This window comes from Gorilla gorilla, chromosome 23 (genome assembly GCF_029281585.2).
Source record: "Gorilla gorilla gorilla isolate KB3781 chromosome 23, NHGRI_mGorGor1-v2.1_pri, whole genome shotgun sequence".
NCBI classification, from domain to species: Eukaryota; Metazoa; Chordata; class Mammalia; order Primates; family Hominidae; genus Gorilla; species Gorilla gorilla.
This window is the reverse complement of record NC_086018.1, coordinates 44,494,976-44,507,902: the sequence shown is the minus strand read 5'-3', so window position 1 is coordinate 44,507,902 and position 12,927 is coordinate 44,494,976. Positions and strand designations below refer to the sequence as shown.

The 12,927-nt window shown below is 52.6% G+C and overlaps 1 protein-coding gene and 1 pseudogene across 2 annotated transcripts in view; both read left to right on the top strand.

Annotated features, from left to right (window-relative positions):
* CELSR1 (cadherin EGF LAG seven-pass G-type receptor 1) overlaps positions 1-12,927 on the top strand; it is a 182,005-nt gene that overhangs the window by 45,364 nt on the left and 123,714 nt on the right. The window lies entirely within an intron of this gene.
* LOC109024521 (protein FAM136A-like) lies at positions 3,407-10,735 on the top strand (annotated as a pseudogene).

Here is a 12,927-nt window from a genome sequence, read left to right as displayed (position 1 = left end):
TCGAGACCAGCCTGGCCAACAAGGTGAAACCCCATCTCTACTAAAAATACAAACATTAGCCGGGCGTGGTGGCGTGTGCGCCTGTAATCCCAGCTACCTGGGAGGCTGAGGCAGGAGAATTGCTTGAATTCGGGAGGTGAACATTGCAGTGAGCTGAGATTGTGCCACTGTACTCCAACCTGGGTGACAGAGTAACACCCTGTCTAAAAAAAAAAAAAAAGAGAGAGAGAGAATAGAGACTATGTTTCCTTTCTGCTAGTTCACAAGAAAAACTTTTAAAAAGTTACTTTCTGACGGCTGGGCGTGGTGGCTCACACCTGTAATCCCAGCACTTTGGGAGGCTGAAGTGGGCAGATCACAAGGTCAGGAGTATGAGACCAGCCTGGCCAATATGGTGAAACCCCATCTCTACTAAAAAATACAAAAATTAGCCAGGTATGGTGGTGGATGCCTGCAGTCCTAGCTACTCGGGAGGCTGAGGCAGGAGAATCACTTGAACCTGGGAGGCAGAGCTTGCAGTGAGCTGAGATTGCACCACTGCATTCCAGCCTGGGAGACAGAGCTAGACTGTCTCAAAAAAAAAAAAAAAAAAAAAAAAGTGACTTTCTGGCTAGATTTCTTTAGTATAGTGGCACTCAGATGGGGCTGCTTTTCCCCCTAGGAGACATGTGGCCATGTCTGGAGATGTTTCGGTTGTCACAGTATGGAGGGCGGTGCTACTGGCATCTGGTAGGTGGAGGTGGGGGATGCTGCTCTGTGTCCTGGCCATGTCCAAGGGCCCGGGGTGGAGAAGCTGCCTCAGGAGACCTGGCGAGCATGGATGTTGGGGGGGCCCTCCATTTGCAGGCGTCTCCTGACTTCCAAGGTCCTGAACTTGTAGGGGAACAAAATCCCCCGCCTGTGGGTGCAGAGGCAGCTCTCAGGTGGCCTTGGGCAAGTCACTGGACCTCCTCATCCTCTGAGGCCTGGTCTGTAGAGCAGCAAAAATGACACCTGGCCATTTGGACTGCCTGGAGGATCAGGGTGCGGCACGTGCAGCAGCCCCAGGCCAGCTGGGTGCTCGATGGTGGGTGGTTGTTCTCAAGAGCGGCAAAACCAGAAACTCACTCTGCAGCCTGTGGTGGCTGCAGGAGTTGGTTTTGTAGATTTTTCTGGTATTTTAAAGTGTCCCTGCACACCCACCACTTTCCTGAGTCTGCAGCTGTGGCGCTCACAGCCATGCCTGAGGGAGGCTCCACGACGCTCACTCTGCTTAGAACATTTCCCTTCCAGGTCCTGCTTGAAAAGTGGGTTTCGGTTGGCTGATCTCAACATTTTGGGAGGCCGAGGGGGGCAGCTCGCCTGCGGTCAGGAGTTCGAGACCAGCCTGACCAACATGGTGAAACCCCGTCTCTACTAAAAATACAAAAATTAGCCAGACGAGATGGTGGGTGCCTGTGATCCCAGCTACTCAGGAGGCTGAGGGAGAAGAATTGGTTGAACTCGGGAGGCGGAGGTTGGAGTGAGCCAAGATTGCGCCGCTGTACTCCAGCCTGGGTGGCAGAGCGAGACTCTGTCTCAAAAATAAAAATAAAACAAAATAAAAATAAAACCTCTCCAGGTGACCCTGGGGAATCCCTCTTTTGGCTCCTGTCTCATGAGATGGAAATTAGAGGGCAGGACCCTGTGTGTCTGAGTGTGTCTTATGGCTGGAGGAGAGCAGGACCCATGCACTCCAGGTAGAAGTGCCATGTCGACATGTGTACACTTTGCACTTGGGAACGTTGGTTCCCAGAAAGCGGCTCGCTGGGTCTCTGTGCCGCCCTGTGGGGTGGCCATGTTAGGTGTTCCCACTGCAGGGGCGGATGCTGAGATGGCCAGGAGGACGCTTTCCCACTAACCAGGCTGGGCAGCACATCTGGATCTGGGAGTTTATTGTCCTTGGAACCTGGAGGCCACAGAGTGCAGGAAAGATGGGCTTTTTTTTTTGAGAAGGAGTCTTGATCTGTCACCAGGCTGGAGTGCAGTGGCGCAATTTTGGCTCACTGCAACCTCTGTCTCCTGGGTTCAAGCAATTCTCGTGCCTCAGCCTCCCGAGTAGCTGGGATTACAGGTGTGCACCACCACGCCCCGCTAGAGATGGGGTTTCACCATGTTGGCCAGGCTGGTCTCGAACTCCTGACCTCAGGTGATCCACCTGTCTCGGCCTCCCAAAGTGCTGGGATTACAGGTATGAGCCACCATGCACGGCCAAAGATGGGTGTTTTCCTGGCAGAGTCTGAGCTGCCCCCAGGAGCTGATATGAGAGAAACCCAGCTCTGTCCAAGTGTGGGCCATGTGTCTCCTCTGAGTTAGGGGCAGTCTGGGGCCACCAGGGGCCCTCAGAATCCAAGCAGTGGATGTCCTGTAGTTAGGAGAGGCACCAGGAAGGTTTGGGGCCCCCAAGCTTGGGGCCTTCTTCTCCCCAGCTTCAGCAAGTGCTTCACAGTGGTGACGGATTGCAATTTCTTCTCAAGCCAGGGCAGGAGGGTGGGAAGGCCGGGTGGGTTAATAGTCAAAAGTGCCCTTGTCAGAGAGCATGGCATCTACCTGCCCCGCTGAGCCAGGGGGTAGGTGCCCCAGGACAATGACCAGCTGGCAGTTTTGATTGTGATGACGAGGAATTGGGGACAAGAACAGTTTGTTGGCTTATCATTACAAGCAGAGGAAGGGCACTTCGCCATCCCCAAGCCGGGTTCCAAACGGGAAATAATCGTGCATTTGGAAGAGCTGAATTGCAGTTATTCTTTGGGTTAGTCTGGGTGACCAGCAGGAAGGTGGCCCTGCCCTGCCATGGGGTGTGGGTGTGTCTGGGGGTCTGAGCTGACATGTCCCTTACTGCCACGGTGACCCCAACTGCTGCATGCTCAAAAGCGCAGGGCTGGGCTGGGCGTGGTGGCTTCCGCCTGTAATCCCAACACTTTGGGAAGCCGAGGCAGGCGGATCACGAGGTCAGGAGATGGAGATCATCCTGGCTAACACGGTGAAACCCCGTCTCTACTAAAAATACAAAAAATTAGCTGGGCCTGGTGGCGGGCGCCTGTAGTCCCAGCTACTCAGGAGGCTGAGGCAGGAGAATGGCATGAACCTGGGAGGTGGAGCTTGCAGTGAGCCGAGATCGCGCCACTGCACTCCAGCCTGGGTGACAGAGCAAGACTCCGTCTCAAAAAAAAAAAAGGGCAGGGCTGTGGCACGGGAGTGGTCACTGCTGTGCCGTAGAAACTACTGCTTCTGGGGACTTTCCACTGTGGCGCAGGGGGTGCGTTTGTTCTTTTTGTGTCCCTCAGCCAGGCCTGTGGGGCTTCTCTCTGGCCTGTGCCGAGTCCAGCCTTGGTGTGGGTTCAAGCCGTGTTCCCGCCGAACCATCCCACTGAGCTCACTGGCACGCATGCCTAGGTGCACGCTCTATGGCACTACGGTGGCCTCCTGTGCTGCACTCGCCGGCTGTAGGCGAGCAGGGAAGCTGCGGGCTTAGGAGCAGGAAGGGCTCAGCTCCTTAGTGCGACTCTCATCCCCCAAGACCATCCCCCTGTCCCGAAGAGGGCAGGGCTTCCCATGTAGCACTGGCTCTGGGGACTATCTGGGGGTCACCTTCACCTCCCACTGTCATGAGTTTCAGTGAGACAATAGGATGGATGCCAGCCCTGAGTGGCTGCTGACCGCAGCTGCTTCCTGCTGTCACCCAGCTGCTGTCAGCCTGCAGAGCCCTCCCCTGAAACTGAGGTGCAGGGCAGGCCCCCTCCCCGTGCCTCCGCTGGTACTTGACACCCCTCCCTCACGCCCCCGTCAGCTGATCCTGTCAGCACCCTGGACATCCCTCCCCATACCCCCATTAGCTGGACACCCCTCCCCTACACCCTCATCAGCTGGACACCCCTCCCATATACCCCCATTAGCTGGACATCCCTCCCCCACACCCTCATCAGCTGGACACCCCTCCCATATACCCCCATTAGCTGGACACCCCTCCCCCACAGCCCCATCAGCTGGACACCCCTCCCCCACAACCCCCAGTAGCACCCTGGACTCCCTTCTTCCCAACCCCTTCAGCACTTTGGATACCCTTCCGTCTACTCCCATCAGTATCCTGGACTCCCCTCCCCAATACCTCCCACCTGCACCCTGGACTCCCCTCCCCCGCACCCCCTACCTGCACCCTGGACTCCCCTCCCCCTCACCCCCCACCTGCACCCTGGACTCCCCTCCCCCATACCTCCCACCTGTACCCTGGACTCCCCTCCCCCGCACCCCCCACCTGCACCCTGGACTCCCCTCCCCCGCACCCCCCACCTGCACCCTGGACTCCCCTCCTCCGCACCCCCCACCTGCACCCTGGACTCCCCTCCCCCGCACCCTGGACTCCCCTCCCCCGCACCCCCACCTGCACCCTGGACTCCTCTCCCCCGCACCCCCCACCTGCACCCTGGACTCCCCTCCCCCTCACCCCCCACCTGCACTGCACCCTGGACTCCCCTCCCCCATGGGGCTCACCATGCTAATTGGCCCCATTTGTCTTTTCCACCAGGCCAAGGACACCTTGAGGGCAGGACTGTGGTTTTCCCTCTTGGCATCCCTAGATCTCAGCCTCGTACACACAGGGCCCGCAAATGTTGAATTAATGAGTGACAGCAATTTTAATTAGAGTTTCTTTGAGTTTAGGTTGCAGATTAGAATCTTTAAAAAGATATTATACCAAATAGTTTTTAATTATGAGTGAATTGCAGACATCGTCAGCTGCAGTAATTAGCTCGAGAACTGAAATCCTCTTTCAGGACCCTTGGTGTACTCTAAGAGGGAAATCCAATTTGTTACTTGTAAGTCATCTCTTAATCATGTAATAGCAGGATATGTGATATTAGCGTCAGCTCTTCCATCTGTCCAGATCTGAGCCAAAGGTGCCATGGGAAGAATTTGGAGCTGCTGTTCTTGAGACCTTGGGTGTGTGGAAGTGGGAGTGGGAGTGGGAGTGAGGGCAGGAAGTGGAGGGGGGCAGGGGGCGGAACCAGACACACAGTAGGTGCTCAGTAAACGTGTGATGAGTGGGGAACAGGGGCCAGAACAGAAACTGTTGGAGAGAGGTGGGGGAGTATGGGCCTGGAGGCATTTCAGAAGACATCCTGTGTGGACGTGTCCTGATGCATGACTTTATTTTAATTTTTTTGTTCTGAGACGGAGTCTTGCTCTGTCGCCCAGGCTGGAGTGCAGTGGCACGATCTCCGCTCACTGCAACCTCCACCTCCCGGGTTCAAGCGATTCTCCTGCTGCAGCCTCCCGAGTAGCTGGAATTGCAGGTGTGCGCCACTACGCCCGGCTAATTTTTGTATTTTTAGTAGAGAGGGGGTTTCACTATGTTGGCCAAGCTGGTCTCAAACTCCTGACCTCAGGTGATCCGCCTGCCTTGGCCTCCCAAAGTGCTGGGATTACAGGCGTGAGCCCCTGCGTCTAGCCTTTATTTTTTTTGAGACAGAGTCTCAGTCTGTCGCCCAGGCTGGAGTACAGGGGCATGATCTTGGCTCACTGCAACCTCTGCCTCCCAGGCTCAAACAATTCTCATGCCTCAGTCTCCAGAGTAGCTGGGATTACAGGCGCCCACCACCACGCCCAGCTAATTTTTGTATTTTTAGTAGAGATGGGGTTTCACCATGTTGGCCAATCTGGTCTCAAATTCCTGGCCTCAAGTGATCCACTCTCCTTGCCTCCCAAAGTGCTGGGATTACAGGCGTGAGCCAGTGTGCCCGGCCTTGGTGCATGACTTTAAAAAGTACCTGAGGCCGGGCGCTGTGGCTTACGCCTGTAATCCCAGCACTTTGGGAGGCCGAGGCGGGCGGATCACGAGGTCAGGAGATCGAGACCATCCTGGCTAACACGGTGAAACCCCGTCTCTACTAAAAACACAAAAAATTAGCTGGGCAAGGTGGCGGGCTCCTGTAGTCCCAGCTACTTGGGAGGCTGAGGCAGGAGAATGGCGTGAACCTGGGAGGCGGAGCTTGCAGTGAGCCGAGGTCACGCCACTGCCCTCCAGCCTGGGCGACAGAGCGAGACTCAGTCTCAAAAAAAAAAAAAAAAAAAAAAAAAGTACCTGAAAGGTTAGAGCATATTAAGAGCAGATTAGTTTGGACCACGACACGTATCACTGTCATAGACAAACGACACAAGCAGGACATGCTGAATAAAACGGGTTCACGTTTGCAGAACAGGGTTCTGTTTCTCCCTCTGCGGGGTCTGATGGCTCCAGTGCGCCCATTTCGCCAGACTGTGGGAGGCACTGTGCAGAACCTGAGCGTCAACGGTCCCCGCCACACAAACCCCACGGGTGCAGACAGCGCAGGTGTGGATGGAGAGGTGCATGGAGCCTGCTGGCCGCCTGTCTTGGAGAGGAGCTTTTGCTCCTCGGCAACTTGGAGATGCTTAGGCATGGGATGTGTGATGAAAGGGGAGGTGTCAGCCAGCCAGATTTTATTTTCAGCTTTACTTGTGACGTTCACTTCTCTCCCGGATCCTCCATAATGAGCCAAACAGAAGCTGCCTGGCGGCCCCGCATGCGGCCTCCCGGGCACATGGGCCGCCTCCCGTCCAAACGGAGCTTTGAGTCTTTGCTTGAATCTTCTTACTCACTGGTTTCAAAATAGGCGTCCAGCTCATTAGCCTCAGGGAGAGGGAGTTGGGGGCGCCACTCACAAAGGCCTGGGAAGAGGAACCCAAGCCAAGGTCAGGATGGAGGGCTTGTCTTCCAGCAGAACCCAATGTGAGGTGAGAGTTTTTGTTCTAGTCTTTGAATACTGGAAACAAATCTCACCATCTGGAGGTGGCGGGGGAGAGAGGCCTGAAAGAAATAAATTAAAATACTCAACTACAGAAAAACCTCGAAGCTGCAATCAAGACAAAAGCAAGGATGCTAACACACACACTTTCTCTGTTGGCTAAAACTGAGTGTTTTCACGGGGAGGCCTGCGTCATCTTTCTCTCAGGTTTCTTCCACGAGAGTCTCTAGTTAATCATCTAAAATGACCCTTCTAATGTCATGCTGAATCAGTCTCTTGAAATTTAGGACTGGAATTTTCTCAGCAAATATTTAACTAGAAGAACGAAATCTCAGCTTTTCTGTTCTCAGCAGTTTCAATGCAAGTTGCAAATTAATAGACGTCTGGGCCAATATTTGATCTTTTCCCCCAAAGAAAATGATTTGCTCGCCATTCACTAAATTGGAGGGAGGCGTCCTGGAAGTAACAAGGATGATATCCTTGTTCTTGGAGGTGGGCTTCGGTAGTGTTTGGAGACCTCAGGCAGCAGCCGGACCTCCCCAGCACCTGGGCGGGATCCCTGTGAGTGCTCACTCCAGCATCTCTGATGGCCACAGGGTCTCTGGGGCAGAACCCCCACGCCTAGCCAAAACAGGTGCTGCAGTGAGTGGGCCAGGTAGCCCTCATGGTATGTGAGTGCAGCTGCCCCTTGCCAGGCTGTCCCGGGCTGCCCCCAGCTCTAACTTGAGGCACTAACCCTACCAGGGGTCAGTGGCTTAATATAGCCTCTCCCTGGTATTTGCATTTCAAAAGAGGTCTCTGTGAAATTATTCTGGAAGGGATTTCAGGGCCCCTGAGTGGGGACACATTTCAGGGCTAGGAGGGGTGGCTCCTCCAAGTTCCTGGCAGATGCTGCAGCCTGCATTTCTGGGGAGGGCTGGGCCCGAGGCAGCTGCCACCATGGGCTGGGCTGGGCTGGTGGAAGGAGGGACTCTGTCCCCTGCAGGACCCTCCCCGTGGTCTTGCTTGGGACTGAGCAGCTGGGGCTGGTGGGCCCTGTGGATGCCAGGTTTACTGGTGCCCAGTTCAGACCTCGGACCCGTCCCCACCGTCATAACGGCTCTCCCCAGCAGCTCCCCTTCTCTTGCCCTGTACCCTTGGATTTCTGGGCAGAAGGCCTGGGGCGCTCCTCCATACAGGTGAGTCTGAGAGCCAGGGCAGAGTGTGGGAGCCCGTGGGAGCCTGGGAATGTTCTGTGCTCCGTGAAATTGACAGTTGTGCTCCTTTACCTGGAGGCAAGGGATGTGGCATCTGAGCCTGTTGGTGCCAGTGCCTTTGTTGTTACACCTTTGCTCTTAAATAGGTACAAATTATTGGTATTAGAAAGCCTTGCAGCTCCATATCCTCATTAAGCCTCTGTAGTTAATAATTATTTTTCTCTCCTGAAAGTGTTGGTGTGAAAGAGCTGAGTAGACACGTGGAGACTGCAGGCCTCACTCTACCTTGGCAGGAAGATGGCGACCTGCATCCCCAACAGACAGCTGTGTGTCCTGGGCACAGTTCCTGAGCCTTTCTGGGCCCCACATCCCTTGTCACTGGGGTAGCAGAATCTGCTCTGCCTCCCTGAGTGGTTGGAGAGGCAATAGCAGATAATGAGAGCAAAGACTTACGTAGCTCTTGCAATCCTCAGGGGACTCCAGGAGGCAGGAAATCCAATCACCCGGTTTTACTGATGAGGAAACCAAAGCACATAGAGGTTAAGAGACTTGCCCAAGTTCACAGAGGAAGTGGGTGGCAGAGTGGGATTGTCAGGGAAAGCACCTTGAATGGAAAACCTGTGGGCTGCCACTGCACTCCAGCCTGGGTGACAGAGCGAGACTCTGTCTCAAAAAAAAAAAAAAAAAAAAAAAAAAGTCAGGAAGAGCATGTTTCCATAAAGAGGGTGTGCTCAACTGTGAGGACCACGCCCTAGACACCCAGTGAGGCGGGTCTCACAGTTTGTGGCTTATGTTAATTAATGTCTCATCATTAATTTATTAATAGGGTTCTTTCTAAAGTCCTTGTTTTTAATGTAATCAAAATCATACTTTTTTCCCTTTACGATAGTGTGTTGTGTGTCATGTTTAAGAATTGCTTACCTATCTCAAGATCATAAACATGATTTTTGAATGATCTTTGCTAAAATAGGCTTTGTCTTTCCTGTTTAAGTCCTTAGTTCACCTGGAATTGATGTTTGTGCTTGGTGTGAGGTAGGGATCCAGTTTCACTTTGTCTGTTATCTAGACAGCTGAGTGGCTTGGGACCATGTGTGGGAATGCTCCTCTTTCCCATTTGCCAGCTCTGTTGTGTGTGCGTGTGGACCTGTTTCTGGGCTCCATCTTCTGTCCATCAGTCTGTTGGTCTGCTCCATGCCTGCACTCCCTTGTCTACAGGCTATAAATCTTGACATCAGATAGAGCTTGTTCCCCTCCCCTGTTCTCCAGGGATGCCTTGGCTATTCTTGACCTATTGGTCTTCTGTGAAGATTAGAGAATCATCTTGTGAGTTCTCTATGAAGGACCCTGTAGATAATTTTCTTTTTTTTTTTTTGAGGCGGGATTTTGTTTTCTCACCCAGGCTGGAGTACAGTGTGCAAGCTCAGCTCACTGCAACCTTTGCCTCCTGGGTTCAAGTGCCTCAGCCTTTCGAGTAGCTGAGTTTACAGGCGTATGCAATCCCACTCTGCCACCCACTTCCTCTGTGACCTTCGGCAAGTCACTTAACCTCTATGTGCTTTGGTTTCCTCATCAGTAAAACCGGGTGATTGGATTTTCTGCCTCCTAGAGTCCCCTGAGGATTGCAAGAGCTACACAGGTCTTTGCTGTCATTATCTGATATTGCCTCTCCAGCCACCCAGGGAGGCAGAACAGATTCTGCTCTGGTTCATGGCCCTTCCTCTGTCTTCAGGGCCAGCAGCATAGAATCCCCTGACTTCCTCTGTCCCCATAAGCTTTCTCCCACTCTTCCTCCCTCCTCTGCTTTTAAGGATCCTGTGGCCACACTGGGCCCACCCAGATCCTCCAGGATACTCTCTTGGGTTAAGGTTGCTGGTGAGCGGCTGTGCCCCTGTGCCATGTGGCATAACGCAGTCACAGCTTCTGGGGATTGAGACATGCAGCTCTTCTTGGGAAGTGAGGGGGAGACATTATTTTGTCTACCACATGTGGCCATGGCCAAGATTTATAAAAGTCAGCCGGGTGCAGTAGCTCATGTGTATGATCCCAGCACTTTGGGAGGCTGAGGCTGGTGGATCACCTGAGCTCAGGAGTTCCAGACCAGCCTGTCCAACATGGCGAAACCCCATCTCTACTAAAAATACAAAAATTAGCCAGGCATGGTGGCACATGCCTGTAATCCCAGCTACTCGGGAGGCTGAGGCAGGAGAATCACTTGAACCCAGGAGGCAGAGGTTGCAGTGAGCTGAGATCATGCCACTGCATGGGCAACAGAGTGAGACTCTGTTTCAAAAAAATAAAAAAGATTTATAAAAGTCCAGATAACTGGGGCGGCACAGGGTTGCCACTGTGGAGCTGCAGCAGCTGTGGGTGCAGGAGGCGGTGGACTTCATGGTGAAGAGTCTGGAGAGAGAGAACATCTGGAAGATGCGTTGTCTCATGTTCCGGTGCAGCACCAGCTGTTGTGAGGACAGTCAGGCCTCCACGGAGCAGGTGCACCAGTGCATGGAGCGCCGCCATGTGCCTCTGGCTTAAGCCCAGGCTTTGATCACCAGTGAGTTGGAGAAGTTCCAGGACCGCCTGGTCTGGTGCACCACGCATTGCAACGACAAAGCCAAAGATTCAATAGATGCTGGGAGTAAAGAGCTTCAGGTGAAGCAGAAGCTGGAAGGTGGTGTGACCAAGTATGTGGATGACCACATGCACCTGCTCCCAACTATGACCGAGAAGGTGAAGGAGGCTCTCTCATCCATTGGGAAATAAAAGTCTTTGCCAGAGGCCATCGGGGCTGAGGGCAATAATATATTTTTTATAAGGAATTGGGAATTTTAGTCTTTTTTTTTTTTTTTTTTTTGAGACATGGTCTTGTTCTTTCTCCCAGGCTGGAAGGCTGGAGTGCAGAGGCACGATCTCAGCTCACTGCAACCTCCACCTCCCAGGTTCAAGCCATTTTTCTGCCTCAGCCTCCTGAGTAGCTGGGACTACAGACATGCACCACCATGCCCAACTAATTTTTGTGTTTTTAGTAGAGACAGGGTTTCACCATGTTGGTCAGGCTAGTCTCAAAATCCTGACCTCGTGATCCACCCGCCTCGGCCTCCCAAAGTGTTGGGATTACAGGCGTGAGCCACTGGACCCGGCCGGAATTTTAGTCTTTTAAGCAAAGTTTATGAATGAAGAAATGAAGGATGGCCGTAAGTGTAAAGCATATGTCACTTGCCTCTGGACACTGGTTCTTTTATGTTTTAGTCCTAAAAAATGAAACGGAAAAAAGTGGTGCTAAATTGGGTCAGAGATATTACAGGAGAGTTTTAGAGCTTATATTTCCTGTGGCCAGTGCTTGTCCTGGCAGTAAGGATCTCCCCTGTAACAAGCCAGAGCCCTCCAAGGTACCAGACTCTTCTTACTACACAGGTACCAACAGGCTGGCAGGTTAGAGTTGGTGGAGTTTGCAGAGAGATATTTCCTCTTTGTTGCCAACATCCTGTTTACCAGAAGTGTTTCTGCATCATTTTCCATAAGCTGTGAAACAAAATCCATGAGGTCACTCACTTAGAAGGGAAAAAATGTTTTTCTGTGTCTTTGTTTTCCTGGTTTTGTGTAATTTATACAAGGGCATACAAGTTGATTTTAAGATGTGGAATTGGGAGGGAAACTCATTTGGATAAGAACTTTGAAAGGTTCCTTATCATTTGGATAAGAACTTTGAAAGGATCCCTATTTCTGGTCATCAGGATGTGGATGTACATTTCTTAAAATTATGACATGCTGCATCTTGAGACATGGACCTCTTCTTGGGAGGTGAGGGGGAGACATTATTTTGTCTACCACAGCTTGGAGACCATGCAAAAACATGACAGGCGACGACACCCTAATTGTGGGAAGCAGAATTACTGGCTGATGGGCCTTGAGGCTGTGTGTAGCAAAATGACAGGACAATCTTGCAGTAACACTTTGCCCGTGAAGAGAAGGGTGTTTTGATTGTGATATATACTAGTATATAGGAGTGAACAGTAGAAGAGGAGCATTTGGCTACTTGATTATAACAGAGTTATGAAGTACTGGATTTGGAAAAACCTGGTTTTTGTAGAACAGATGGAATGAAGACCTAAACCGAGCATTGCCTACTTAGCCCCTGAATTAACAGAGTCCAGTCGAGACAAACCCCTGGCAACAGGAAATTCAAGGGAGAAAAAGGAAGCAACTTGGGCTAGGATGAGCTGACTCCCTGAGAGTGAAGGAGAGGCAGCCCCCGTTACCAAATACCATTTCTGCCTGGGGCTTTCGCAGCTTGCAGTGTTCCTGCTCTGGCATGGCACCTTATTGTTTTGATAGCAACCTCATTGTATTCTCACCAGCTTATTACTTGAAATGATAAGACAGCCTGTCCATTTGCTGCTTCCTGGCTGTGATATATTTTCCTAGTGGTTTGGTTTTAAAAATAAATAAGGTTTAATTTTCTACCCACCCCCGCCCCCCCCCAAAAGACGTCCAAATAACCACAAAAAGTCTCAGCTCACTATCCCTGGCCCCTGGAACCCAGCATCTCCTGCCCAGAGGCAGCTGTGGTCTCTGGCTCTGTGATGAGCTCACGGGGGACATGGCTGCAGTGCCGGTTCAGCCACCATGGGTAGCTTTTTCCCAAAGACGAGGCGTCTGCTTGAGGCACACCTGGAGTGGTAGGGGCTTCCAGGGCAGGGCCCAGACAGTTTTCCCCTGGCAGCTGCCGCAGCCTTTCTGCACAGGAGGGCCTTCGGGCTCAGGGGTAGGAGCGGCTTGACGCAGGTTGGTCCCTGGAGATGAGTCAGCATTTCAGAGGCACTGCTGACAAGCATGGGGGTCGGGACAGACCTGAGTCCAGCAGGTCATTTTGGAGGGAGAGAAACTCCCAGGATTCAGCAAAACCCCGGGAGCATCCGTCGGCGGATGCTGCACCAGCCGCAGGTGTGAGCATG